At 37.7% G+C, this 15078-nt stretch overlaps 1 long non-coding RNA gene across 4 annotated transcripts in view; it reads right to left on the reverse strand.

Moving 5' to 3' along the window:
• LOC103350594 (uncharacterized) overlaps positions 1-15078 on the reverse strand; it is a 647925-nt gene that overhangs the window by 520467 nt on the left and 112380 nt on the right. For 2 of the 4 annotated variants that reach the window (XR_016232325.1, XR_011387764.2), the window contains exons 1-2: positions 9576-9708; positions 951-1037 (exon numbers count right to left, since the gene is read on the reverse strand). This is a non-coding gene — a long non-coding RNA (uncharacterized LOC103350594). Of the gene's footprint in view, positions 1-950; positions 1038-9571; positions 9709-15078 lie in introns of those variants that run through there. The other 2 variants (XR_011387765.2, XR_016232315.1) reach the window with 2 other exon arrangements.

Raw genomic sequence — 15078 nt, forward strand, 5'->3', positions numbered from 1 at the left:
CCTGTCTCTCTGCTTCCTGGTTCACATGTGATCCTTCACAAGTTATGCCATCTACTGTTCTAAACAGATGCCAGTGCAATAGGTGGCCCTGATCTTGACATTGAACTTGGAAACCTTAAGAAAAATAAACCTCCTTCCTTCCTAAGTAGCCTGTGTCTGGCAATCAATTGCAATTATGAAAAGCTGACCAATGCATTAACCCTTAAGCTTCTTTAAGTTTTAAATAAACATGCATATATTTATTTGGTAAAAGAAAAAATTAATATTTATAAGAAGTATTGACTTTTTATTTTATTTTAACAGGCAGAGTGGACAGTGAGAGAGAGAGAGACAGAGAGAAAGGTCTTCCTTTGCCGTTGGTTCACCCTCCTATGGCCGCCGCGGCCAGCGGGCCAGCGCGCTGCGGCTGGCGCACCGCGCTGATCTGATGACAGGAGCCAGGTGCTTCTCCTGGTCTCCCATGGGGTGCAGGGCCCAAGCACTTGGGCCATCCTCCACTGCACTCCCTGGCCACAGCAGAGAGCTGGCCTGGAAGAGGGACAACTGGGACAGAATCCGGCGCCCCTACCGGGACTAGAACCCAGTGTACCGGTGCCTCAAGGTGGAGGATTAGCCTACTGAGCCGCGGCGCCGGCCAGAAGTATTAACTTTTTAAAGTCCATTTTTAAATTACGTTCTTTGTTTAGATTTTGATAAGTTAAATAGCCATGTCCTCTATTTTCTTTAAAATAAGTTCATAAAGGTAGATTATACTACTATAACTTTATTAAATAAATGAATGTATACATTTGCTAAACATTCTGCTCTTCATAAGAATTGAAGTTTTTCAACAAATTATGCATTAAATTTGATAGTAAATATAGCTTGTTGAAGAAGTTTATAGACTAAGCTTGATAAGTATCAATGAGTAAAGGAAACGTGTAGTTTAACATCATCTGTGTTATTTTCACCTGTTTTCCAGAGTGTTGACTCCTCTCCAAATAAAGCACTGTGTGGCTATTGTTATGCATTCCCATTTTCCCAGCACCATGGACAATCTGGGGGAAGAGAGAAGTGATGATTTGTAATTTCAAAAACTCAGAATTGGCATTCATTCAACAATTCACTATATGTTACTAATGCTGATTTTATCATCTCATTAATAATGAGATCTAATGTGTTCTCTTTAACTCTACAACAAATCTAATGAAAAATATTTTGCAGAGGATAATAATCCTTTAAAAATAATATCTCCAGAAAGCACACAGTGCAAAGCACAAGGAGAGTTTACACAACAGGATGAGAGTCTCCATTATTATTTCTGGAGAGCATCCCAGTCTGATGTTTTTCCTTCTGCCATTCTTGGAGAAAGATGCTATCCACAACAGGTCAATGTGGGTCCTACTTATTTCCTCAGGCCCAAGGGTCAGGCAACATGCAGAATCCTTGGGAAAGTGGCCTCAAATGACCAAAAGGGCCATCTCAGTAAGACATCAGGAAGCAGAACTGTTTCCATTGACACCAACATAATGAAAACAAATGTTCCAAAACTATGTACTTTCTGAATCATAGTCTGTAAAAAAAAAAAAAAGAAAGAAAGAAAGAAAAATTCTGTGTTTGACCACCCAAGAGAAATCAAAGTCACTGCATCTCTCTAGAGCATCTTGGTTCAACTGATGTTTATGATTCTAAAATCAGGAGCGTGGGTTGGACCATCTCTGTTCCTGGGACAGGATCAGTCAGTATCCACCAAGACAACATTAGTAAAAAGCTTTAAAATGGCCCCTTTGTAGCAGGCCTGCTATGGGAATTCATGGTATGCAACATCAGAGGATAAATTTAGGTCACCTCTGTTGGATGTAGCCATGAGGGTATGTGAACTAAAAACATGCAACAGGGAGCCTGACAGATTCCTCTTTCGCTTCTTCAACAGATTTAGAGAGGATCCTTGTTGATAGTCAAAGGAGAGAGCTCAGCCTATTTTCAGGATGTGCTATTTCTCAGAAAAGTAATTAAAATTTAAATTAAAAAACTAAGGTTAACATCAAATATTCTTTTCCCTCTACGTAATGACCAATTTAGAAAGCAAGCCCATGCCCATGCCCATTCAACATGGCTGAAGACTTGGCACAACCTCTCCTCATCATGCAGCTAAGCCTCCCCTTGCATCAGGCATCAGCCAACAATGACGCCTTCTTACCACAGCCCCACGTTCTGCCTCATTTGACTCTTCAGTGAGGCCCTGCTCTGAGGACAGTCTCTAATCAAAATGGATAACCTATCCTGGGAGGGTAGCAAATCTCTCTCTGTGAGTGCCTGCACTCACACCTGAGTATGTACTCTCCTTTTGCCCCTCAACAGATCCTGCTCTTCAGTTCACATCTTAAAAAAAAGCAAGCCCAAATCTTTGTAACTCAAAAAAAATTAAATTAAAAGAGCCCTGATACTGCTTCTGTTCAATGTGAAGTAGATGAGAAATCAAGCTGCTCAGAAACAGCTGAAGACTGTGTGGAAGTGAACCACACACTTCCGGTTTGGCTTTTCAGGAAACAGAAGCCTTTGATGCTGTTAGAGAATAACGTGATAGGATACTGCTTCTTCTTGAATAAGGTGAGCAGTCTTCTAGCAGCTAACGTCTGTGGGTCACCTGGAGTGGTTTGATTCTCAAAGACATGGGAGACTTGTTTCCACAAATTCATATTTACTTCCCATCTGCTGATAAAGTACAGAAATATTAAAACATGGGTGTTTGTACTAATCAAAAGCAGAGGTAGGGGCTGGCGCTGTGGCTCAGCGAGTAAAGCCACTGCATGCAGTGCTGGCATCTCATATGGGGGCTGGTTCAAGTCCCAGCTGCTCTGCTTCTGATCTCTCTCTCTGCTATGGCCAGGGAAAGCAGTAGAGAATTGCCCAAGTCCTTGGATTCCTGAACCCAAGTCAGGGACCTGGAGGAAGCTCCTGGCTCCTGGCTTCGGGTTGGCTCTGGCCATTGCAGCCATTTGGGGAGTGTGCCAGTGGATGGAACACCTCTCTTTCTCTTCCTGCCTCTGCCTCTCTGTAACTCTACCTTTCAAATAAATACATAAATTTTAAAAAAGAGGTAAACAGATAAGTACAAAATAAGACACAAATAAAAATAAACAAGATTTTGTTATTTGAACAAAGTATTCAACTTTGGTCATTCTGATGTTTCCTTCAAACTTATCTTCCCAAAGTCACTTCTGCAACTCAATTTTCATTTCCTTTGCACCCAAGTTCTTGCCTCACTTGCTTTCAACTAACAAAACCCTGCCTCTCTTTGAGGTCTTCTTTCAAACTGTACATCCTTAGTGACAATTTCCCCAGCATAGCAGTCCCTAGCAGCCTCTGTTCATTGACCTTGTGTGGTGACCTTCACATCCATGCTCTCCTGAGATGCTTTGTGATGTGAATTCACATTTGTTTAAAATGATGACTATTTCATGTCTAAGAGCACAAATTCCATAAGACCAAGACCCAGGCCTCCTATTTTCTAATTTCCTATAGTTCTCAATTTAGCCTTAAACAATTAATACCAAACAGATGACCAAACAACCACTATAATTTTTCTCTTTTGGCATAAGTAGTATTAAAACATTCCTGTTTGTCTCACAATGTAGTTTAGAGAGAGATTTAAGCCAACTATGTGGGTAAGTATTATCCAATCATAACAAACTTTCCCCCTATCCATTTAGGAATCTGGTTTAGAATGAAATGGCAAACCATACATGGACAATATCTGAGTTGCTTGTGAGAAATTCCATGTTACCTCAATGTTTATGGGTTCAGTAAAGACTTTGTTATTTGTTGCCTCAACACAGAAGTGGGCCTGTCTGGAAATGATCCTGAGACATGTTATTTCATTTTAATTCTTAAAAACTGGACTGATTTTAAGTGATACCAAATTTAAATTGTATACTAGACATTCAAGTTCTTAAGCATGCATGTCTAAATTTATTTCAAAGTCACACACATATTTGAAGATTTGCTTCCCAAATGAAGATTTGAATAGTACAAAAATGGATATTCCTTTAGCTGTATAAACTGAGAAGTATTATCACTCACAAATAAAGCAAGTTAATCATAAATTAAACTTGGAAAACATAAGAAATTCATGTTTTTGACCAGTTTGAAAATAGATAAAATATTTCTGACTGGGCCTTTACTATTCCTTTTTTTAATTTATTTATTTGACAGATAGAGTTAGTGAGAGAGAGAGAGAGAGAGAGAGAGAGAGAGAGAGAAAGGTCTTCTTTCTGTTGGTTTACCCCCCAAATGGCCGCTATGGCAGGAACTGCACCAATCTGAAGCCAGGAGCCAGGTGCTTCCTCCTGGTCTCCCATGCGGGTGCAGGGCCCAAGCACTTGGGCCATCCTTCACTGCCCTTCTGGGCCACAGCAGAGAGCTGGACTGGAAGAGGAGCAGCCGGGACTAGAACCCTGCGCCCATATGGGATGACGGCGCTGCAGGCGGAGGATTAGCCAAGTGAGCCACGGTGCCAGCCCCTGGGCCTCTACTATTCTTAAGAATATACATGTGATTTTAAATGACTAAAACCGGAAAATATTGTAAAGGACAATGTTGGAGCTGAGTTACGTGGACTGAAATATACAGGGGCTACCTAAAAGGTTAAAATGCTCATGAAGGTGGGAACATGAAACAGGTGAACATGTAAGGAAAGGCACCTCACTACACTCAATCACAGACTCAGGTGCAAAAGAATGAAAGATCTGAATGTATTGCAGTAGTTCTCTACCAGAGAAACTCGAGGAAAAGCTGCTTAAATTCACTGTGCCTCGATGTTTTCACCAGTATAACAAATGCAGTGGTTACTTACTCTCTGGTTGCTATGTGAATTAATGCAGATGTGTTACAGAGACCACCTAGAAAAACCCAGGGGACATTATGGACCTTAAAAGTGTATACACTTTTCTGCTCTGTGGGTAGACAAAGAAATTCAACATGTAGATGAATGATCTTTGAAAGAACAAGCTATACATTCAGAAAATGGTTACAGAGAAGGGAGAATTTTCATAGACTTGTGAGACAGTTGAAAATTGGAGCAGTAGAAAAAATGGCCAAAAATAAAAACATAATTGCAATTATGCAGAAAAAAGCTCATAGTGTTGAAAAGATTAGTTTGGATGGAAGGAAGGTCTTACGTAAAAAGGTAATTTTATATACAAGATGTAAAAGTGTGAGTTGGAACCTGGGCTATGAATTCCAGGTGGAAGAATGAGGACATCTTTGTAAACCAATGATGACCTCTGAGCTGAGGAAAGAGGATCAGCTTTTCCAGAGAAAAATGATGATGATCTTCTAAATCCAAGTGTCATAATAAAATACTGAACTTATGAAGTCTTTCCTATCAGAAATGTAAGCTTCCTTCCTTCACTGCCCTCGTTTCCACTTTAAACTGAAATTTTACCTAGAGCTTTTCTCTTAAAGAACATTATTATATGTTACTCCAATAAATTATATTCTGCTTTCAGGAAATGGCCGACAGGGGCAGTCCTTTGGTCAAGCATCCAAAACACAAACATTCCTTGTCAGAGTATGTGGTGGAATGAGGTCAAAAGGTCATATCAAGATGGCCGCTGAGGTGAAAAGTTCATGCCAAGATGACCGCTGACAACAGAAACTGCCTGGCAACAGGCCGTGATTGGATGGCTTCGGAAACCACATGACAACAGAGTCTGACTGACAGCAGGCCGTGATTGGATGGCTTTGGAAATTGCCTGGCAACAGGCTGTGATTGGTTGGGGCATAGACTGCCCCGTGACCGGATTGGCTGGTCTTGGCTATATAAGTTGTAGTACTAACTCAAATAAATGAGTATGCAGGCTGCTTGCCTCAGGCCTTCTTTCACCTGACTCCTGGGGTCTGTGTGGTGACTCCACGCCTCTTGCCCTCACCATGCTCCTCCTCTCAGAAATGAATCCACTGCAACATTGTTGAGAAATCAACTGCAACAAGAGTACCTAGGATCAATTCACAATTCCAGCTCCTGAGTGTTGCTTCCTACTCATGCAAACTCTGGAGGCAATAATTCTGGCTCAAGGAATTGGCTTCCTGGCACACATGTGGGAGACCTGGAATGAATTGCTGGGACCTGGCTTTAGCTTTCTCTTGCCGTCCCCTTGAGCATTTGGGGAGCAAAGCAGCAGATAAGAACACACTCTCTCTTTCTCTCTCTGTCTCTCTCAATCTCTATGCTTCTCAAAGAAAAAGAAATGGCCACAGTTAATGGGTCCTGGTTCTGAATGTTATTTTTATTTTTGTTTATAACATGAATTAATATTCTGTGACTGGAAGATTTGTCTTATTGTATGAAGGGACTTGGGTCCCTACAGTATGTTTGCAAACCTGAAAAACGAGGAAGGCACAGAATCAGGAAAAAGGGAGAGATTAAGGAGAGAGAAAATGTATAAAAGCTCCAGAATATTCAAGGAGAATATGTCCTTTGAAAAAGTCTATTCTGTATGTGCAGTGCAACTGTTTAAATATTACAAATTATTTACACACAGTAAATTACTTCAGAAGGTAAAGATTGACTTCATTTGGTTGCTGGAGCATGGATGAAAAAGTTGCAGAAGGTCTTAAAAGGCTGAATCCAGACACTCTGGGCATACCGAAAGAATCAAAAGTTATGAAACCAAATCTGGGTTATCTCACTCTATTCTTAACACAATAAATGTTATTTATCATAAGAAGTGTTAACTACTCATAGGATGGGGTTTAAACTACTTAATATGAAATTTAAAAGTATATAGGTGATTTTGCCCAAGTCACCTTTCTAGCTTCACTTCCTGAGATCTCTGACTACCTGCTATACTACACACATTCCTTGCCACAAAGCAGTTTGTCTGTTTAAAATGTGCTTAAAAAATCTTATTTGCTGTTGGAATGCCAACTCAGTTAAATGTCAACCACTTTCTAAGTATTCCCATGACTTCTTTAAGCAACGCTTTTTTTTCAATTATTTATTTATATAAGTGTTCCTTTATAAAAATGTCTCCTCTATTACACTCACTGAATCATTGAGCAAATATTTGTTGGATACCTATCATGTACCAAATGTAATCTAAGCACCCTTAATCAAGGATTACTGTCATTTGGCCATTGTTTTGGAGGGAGGGATGGCATTTTTCTATTGCTTTGCTCTTGGTTCAGCACTCATTAGCCATTACTTAAATAATCTCAAATTGCACCATCATGAGAGCCGCAATGAACACCATTGTCATTCATACAAAACACCTGTGTTTCCTTAGAGAGAGATAACACTCACATGCAGACGAATATATAGTAGTCCCTCTTTATCTGCATTTTCATCTTCTATAGTTTCACTTACCTATGTGATCAGCTATGGCCTTAAAATATTAAATGGGAAATTCTGAAATGAATAATGCATAAATCTTTTCAACTTATTTTTTAAAGCAGACACAAACACACACACACACACACACACACACAGAGAGAGAGAGAGAGAGAGAGAGAGAACCTCTAACCTGCTGGTTTATTCCCCAAAAACCCCAAACAGACAGTGTTATGCCATGCTGAAGCTGGGAGTAAGGAACTCAGTCCTGATCTTCCACGTAAGTGGCAGGAACCCAAGTACTTAAGTCATGACCTGATGCCTCACAGGGGACATGGTATCAGAAAGCTGGAATGAGGAGTGAAGCTGGGCGTTGAATCTAGACACTCCAGGTTAGCATGTGAGCGAGCATCTCATCCCAGCAATCCATAAGTTTTAATTATGTGAGATTCTGAATAGCATGAAGCAATTTCATATTGTCTTCTCATCCTTTTGTGTAGCATATCCTCCTTGTATACACTACACATAAATTAGCTACTAAGTAGTCATCTTAGTTATCAGCTCAACTGTCCTGGTATCCTAGTGCTTGTATCCACGGAGTGTTTATTTCACTTAATAATAGCCCCAGACCACATGAGCAATGACACTGGATATTTGAATATGCTAAAGATAGGCCATATAGGCTACATTCAAACAACTTGCCCTTAAGTTATTACTGTAATTGTTATACATTCTGTATATTTATTTCTAGTTATTGTTTCTAGTCTCTTACAGGGCTTCATTTATAAATTCAACTTTATCATAGGTATGCATGTATAGGAAAAATATAGTAGAGTATACGTAGGGTTTAGTACTCTCCATATTTTCAGGCATCTACTGGGCATCTTAGCATATGTCTCTGCAGATAACTGGGAGCCTACTGTACATGTGAAACAGTGGACTTTTAAATTTGCAGAGTCTCAGATCTGGAACTTTTATAATGTTAATTAGAAAGGAAGTAATGAGAGACAGCACCACTTTGCTGCTTTTAGTTCCTTCATTCAGGTTTTAAGTGGATTTTAATGTCCTCCAGACCACCAAGGTAAATGCCTTCATTACTCTTAAAGATTTTTTAAAAAGTCACTGAGCTCCACACCTCACATTTTACAGATGAGCAAACTGTGTCCAAAGCTGGGTTGAGAATCCAGGACTTTTCTCATAAAGCCACTTTCTTAACATAGCAACATAAGTTTTCTCTTTCAACTTTCATTCTCCAGCTATTTCACGGAATAATGGCAGCAAAGTGTCAACTGGAGTGTTGCCGGTGCAAAGAATATTTCTTTATTTTCATATCTCAAGATCTCGCCTGAAGTTGGAATCATTTATAATAACAAGAAACAGTGCTGAGAAATCTTTGACTGACAAAGAAGAGAGTTTGGATTAAAGATTATGTCTGCTTGTATCACCTTTTTTCTCCAAACCTACAGAAATTAAGATGTTAAATAAAATGTCACATATATGTATATACACAGACACACATGCAAGCATAGACATTTCATTATTGGAAGCAAATATTTCTACTCCTTTTATCTGGAAAATTTCCCTGAAACTTCCTTGTTCTATGTCTATTTGTGATTATTTTATCAAGTTTTTTTTTTTTTTTTTGATACAGAGCAGACTGATCACGATGAATGTGTTTATCTGCTATAAGTGTGAAAACAGAGTTAATTTTAGGAAAGCAAGTCATTGTGCTCTACTTATTAATAAATCACTTACTCTATGAGCTTTTGCCTCCGGGGTTGCTTACATTTTGAAACAAAATCAACATTCTTTCATTGAAAAAAAATTAATGTGTTACCAACTGCCAATTTACCTTTCAGTTCTGTTAAAAGAAGTCAAATTTTGAAATATTATTCAAAACAGGGTGTGGGGGGACAATTTACCTTCCCCTGAATACCGAACAGCATTGAGTCTCTGAAGCCTACTAGGATCAGAGTGCTTATGGGTGGCGATGTCTGAGGAAGGTCCCCTTTTAAGTTTAGCCATTGGAATGTAGAGCTAAATGTCCTCTAGACAAAGTGTGAGGGTAGAAGGGAAGACAGCAGAACATAGTACCCTGTATACACCATTACTATATATTTATGATCAAACTTTCACTGCTTTCATTTATAAGAACCATATTCTTGATCTGTCACGGAGCCCCTCTTCCTCCCCCAACTACCTAACTTCTATCAATTGACAGTACTTTTGAGAACCAGTATTTGAAATTTTGGTACATACTCACTGAAAATAGACACAGTTCCTTCTCCCCTTCCACTTCCCACTGCCTGGCATGTTTTCTTGAGACAAATCACGATGTCATTATCCAGTCTAACAGGCAACTTGCAATTTCAAAAACAAATTCAGCTGCAACTGCCTTCCAAGCCTCTTCCCGGGTTATTTTTCTGTCTTACGTCACCCAGGTTTCCAGAAATCTACTCAAAATGCCTAATGAGGCAATAAATTCCTTTATTGACTGTTCAGAATGTGAAAACAAATTGGAGTGATTCACTCGGGCCTTTTCTTAACCTTCTTATTCAGCAAAGCCAGTTTCTTTTACTGAAATAATGGGGGAAAAGACATTAACTAGGTAGGCTCACTCTGTTGTGTATCAGCAGACATTCAGTGCAATCTTTTTGTAAGAGTATATATTACCGATTAATTGAGATTGTAAAAGAGCAAATTCTGGCTTATTTATCATCCTTGTGAATATAATTTCCATATTTGCCTTTTTACTTATGATGATTTATTACTCCAGCTAATTTTTCATGAAGAGGTTCTGTGTTTGTTGGTTTTAGAATTCATGTGTGTTATGTCTTAAGGTGCAAAGTTTCTCTGTTAGCCATTATCCACGGGTGAAAACTGACTGATTGGTAGGTAATCTTAAATAGCAAGACTTGGTTACAATGTGTTATAAAGGATAGAAAATAACACAGGAAAGAGAAATGCCATTGAAAGTTTACATTTCTCTCTACAGTTTGCTTAAATAAATATTTGAGTTCTTTGCATTTGAAATATTTGCTTAAAAATGTCTGAATTGTTTGCATGCCCTGAGCACAGTACTCCAAATGATATTGGTACAGGTATAGAAAGCCACTTTGAGGATTAGACAGCTAATAACTACGTGCAGAAAAGAAGCTGTTTAAATGCCATAATGAACACACATCCTGAAAGCAGTGAGTTTACAGTTAAAGTGAGCTTAGAGAAAATTTAACTCCTCCATTTGCAGATGTTGAAATAAGATGTAAGGAAACTACGTGTTTAAGGAGCAACACTGAAGCATTGATACACGGCACCAAATCTGGAATTCCCAGCTCCTAAATTCGGAGTGTTAGCTCCAATGTGATCTTCTTACCTTATTTATTTTTCATTGCTGAACCTGAAAATGTCATACGGTGTTAGTTTCTTTTTCATGCACTCATTCATGACAAATAAATCTTGAGGAACAGATATTCTGTGCTCTGCAAAGTTAGGAGTCAGCTCTTTATCTTGGCCTTCCCCATAGATAAAAATAGTGTTTCATGTTCCCTTTTTCTCTTCTTTTTAATTTTGAGTCTACCAAATTGCTTACTTCAAGTTCATAATATTAACATGAACATGACTTACGGAAAAGAAACCAAAATAACCCCCAGCAGCTATTACATTATAGTTTCAAGGAAGCTAGAAATCAGTACAGATTCCTAGTTTGTGAATGATTTTTGGGGTTGTTGGAATTCCCAAAAAAGGAGAAAAAAGAGATAGTTAACAATAGGATGTTACAGAACAGCTAGTTAAATATTTCTGAATTTTTAAGCTTTACCTTCATCTATTAAGCTGGAATACATGTGTATATATCTGAGTGCTTCAAAAAGTTTATACAAAAACGGAATTAAAAATGAATTTCATTTGGTGAAAACCTTTTTGGAAATCCATGCATTGTTTTTTTTTTTCAGAATATGCATTTCCATGCACTTTTAATACTTCTCTTACAATTACTATTTATCAAAGTTCACAAATGGTTAGAACTACAAGAAACTTTAGATGTTATTTAACTTCAACTTCTATATTTTACAGGAAAAGCCAGAAAAGCAGCTGTTTTAATGGTACATAGAAATGGTGTAGGAGAGAATGAGCTAGATATCTTTGTACCCCATTTCATGAGTTTTCCACAGTATGAAGCCTCTCACCTGTTTATGAGAACTGAAACATTTTTATGCAGACAATTGAAATGAGCAAAGGAAGGTCTTCGGTGGTAGTCACTTTTCTAAGCAATGCTGAAGTTGTTAATATCTCCCCTACATGCTATGTGTTACTTTAACCATTGTCACTATGACAAATCACTTAGGCTTAAAATAAAGAGCACGAACAGGAAAAAGTCCTTTAGGAACATGAACAAAGATATGGCAGTTTGCATTTTCTCTGTTAACTCATTATAGTGAAAGACTTGGAAATCTAAATTAAAAGCAATTGCAAAACAGCAAGTCATGTGACACACACAGTTTTCACAGCTGAAAAGAAATACACTCATCTAATAGTTGAATTGAAAAATACATTATAAAATATATTCTTTACCAGTTTTCCATAAAAATCAATCATCTTGGTGAGTACTGTGTATGAAACAATTTGTGGCATTTGATGAGCTCAATTCTGTGTTCTCAGTTTTTCTAACATAAAACTTTGAATGAACTGAAAATATGGACTCATGAGCATCTACCCAATATTCTGAAGAATATGATTTCAACTATCTCTATATTTCATTCTCAACTACAATATTTATGAGAAATGTCTTGAATCAGTGAAACAGGTAATTGCTGAAGTTTAACACAAAGATAAGCATTGCACTGAACATTTTATAGGTCCCCAAGTTGTTCTTTCATGAAAAAAGCATGTCACTGGTTTCAGTCTTGTTATTTTGTTTCTAACATTTAGAAGAAGCAACAAACATAGCTGACAATCTGAAGGTGGATCCCTTATTAAAAGTTTTCACAGAACAAATTGTGGAACTTTAAATAAGAAGTTTCAGGGGTAGGCAGTTGGTGAAGTGGTTAAGATGCCCCAAAATGCTGGCATTCCAGGGTCCAGCATTGCAGCATAGTGGGTAAAGCCGCCACCTGCAATGCAAACTTCACTTCCAATCCAGCTCCCTGCTAAAGGCCTGGGAAAGGCAGCATAAGAAGGCCCAAGTGTTTGAGCCTCTGAAACCCATGTGGGAAACCTAAGAGAAGCTCCTGCTTCCTGTTGTGGCCGTTTGTGGAGAGAACCAGTGGATGGAAGATGTTGCTCTCTAATTCTCTCTTTCTTTGTATCTCTGACTTATAAATAAATAAATAAATAAATAAATAAATAAATAAATAAATCTTTTTAAAAATGCCAGCACATCATATCTGAATGTCTCCTTTAAGTCATAGTCCCCATCATTTCCCATTCCAGATTCTTGTAAGACAATAGGTGATGGTTCAAATGTTTGAGTCCCTGGCAACCATGTAGGAGACCCCGATGGAGTTTAGGCTCCTGGTTTTGACCTGGTCCAGCCCCAACTGTTGTAGGAATTTAGGTAGTGAATCAGGGAATGGAAACATTCATATTCTTTCTCTCTCTCTCTCTCTCTCCTTTTCTCTCTCAATCTCTGCCATTCAAATAAAATAAAAATAAACATATTTTTAAAAAGTGTATAATCTTAGAAATTCTTTCTCAGCCATAGCATGGTCTGTGTATATAAAAGTTATTGATTTTTGTGTGTTATTTTATATCATGTCACTTTATTAAACTCTTTTATAAGTTCCAAGAGTCACTTACTGAAGTATTTGGATCCCTTATATATAGAATAATGTCATCCGCAAATAGGAATAATTTGACTTTCTCCTTCCCAATTTGCATCCCTTTGTTTTTCTTGGATAATGGCTCTGGCTAAAAGTTCCAGGGCTATGTTGAAGAGTAATGATGAAAGTGGGCATCTTTGTCTCGTTCCAGATCTTGGTGGGAAAGCTTCCAGCTTTTCCTGATTCAATAAGATGCTGGCTGTCAGTTTATCATAGATTGCCTTGATGGTGATGAGGAAGTTCCTTCTATACCCAATTTGCTTAAGGTTTTGGTTATGAAAGGATGTTATATTTTACTAAATGAATTCTCTGAATCTATTGAGAAAACCATATGGCGTCTGTTCTTCAGTTTGTTAACGTGTTGTATCATATTGATTGATTTGCAAATGTTGAAATATCCCTGCATACTAGGGATAAGTCCCAATTGATCCAGGTGAATGATCTTTCTGATATATTGTTGGATTCGACTTGATAGTACTTTGTTGAGGATTTTTGTGTCTATGTTAAAGGGAAATTGGTCTACAGTTTTATTTCTCTGTTGTATCATTTTCTGTTTTAGGAATTAAGGTGATACTGGATTTATAGAAAGAGATTGGGAGGATTCCCTCCCTTTCAATTGTTTTGAGTAACTTGAGAAGAATTGAAATTACTTGTTGTTTAAAGTTTGGTGGAATTCAGCAGTGAAGCCATCCAGTCCTGGGCTTTTCTTTGTTGGGAGAGTCTTTATTACTGATTCAATCTCTGTCTTGATTTGTTGGTCTGCTCAGGTTTTCTGTCTTCATGCCTCAATTTTGGTAGGTTGTTTGAGTCCAGTAATCTATCTATTTCTTTTTGGTTTCCTGATTTGTTGGTATACATCTCAAAAAAATTAAATACCTTTTAATAAATTTAACCAAGGAGGTCAAAAGATCTCTATGATATAAATTACAAGATACTAAAGAAACAAATAGGAGAAGGCACAAAAAAATGGAATAATCTTTCATGCTTATGGATTGGAAAAATCAGTATCATCAAAATATCCGTATTACTGAAAGCAATTTACAGATTCAATGTGATACCAATCAAAATACTGATGACATTCTTCTCCAATATAGAAAAACAGATTCTAAAATTGATATGGAAACACAAGAGACTTGAATAGCTAAAACAACTTTTTACAGCAAAAATAAATCCAGAGGCATTGCAATATAAGATTTCAAGACATACTACAGGGCAGCTACAATCTAAACAGCCTGTTTCTGTCAAAAAAAAAAAAAAAAAACAAAAAACACAAATGTATGGAACAATGGAACAAAATAGAAACTCCAGAAATCAATCCATGTACCTACAGCCAACTTATATTTGACAAAGGAGCTAAAATCAACCTCTGGAGCCAAGACAGTCTCTTCAGCAAATGGTGCTGGGAAAACTGGATTTCTGCATGCAAAAGTATGACCCCTGGCTTACACACCATACAAAAATCCACTCAAAATGACTCAAAATGGATTGAAGACTTAAATATATGATCCAATACCATCAGATTACTAGAGAAGTATGACCATCAGATTACTAGAAAACATTGTAGAAACTGTGCAAGTCAATGGCATAGGCAAAGACTTCTTGGAAAGACCTCAAAAGCATAGTTATTCAAAGCCAAAATTGGCAAATGGGACTATATTAGCTAATAGACTTTCAGCAAAGTGAAGAGGCAACAGACAGAATGGGAGAAATTATTTGCAATCTATGCAACTGATAAAGGATTAATATCCAGAATTTATAAAGAGATTAAGCATCACAATAACAATAAAACAAAAAACCAGGTTAAGAAATGGGCAAAAGACTTGAACAGGCATTTTTCAAAAGAGGAAATTCAAATGTCTAAGAGACATATGAAAAAATGCTCAGGATCACTAGCTGTCAGATAAATACAAATCAAAACCACAATGAGATTTCACCTAACCCCCATTAGAA

Source organism: Oryctolagus cuniculus, chromosome 4 (assembly GCF_051225735.1).
Source record: "Oryctolagus cuniculus isolate XC-2025 breed Fujian yellow rabbit chromosome 4, ASM5122573v1, whole genome shotgun sequence".
NCBI lineage: Eukaryota > Metazoa > Chordata > Mammalia > Lagomorpha > Leporidae > Oryctolagus > Oryctolagus cuniculus.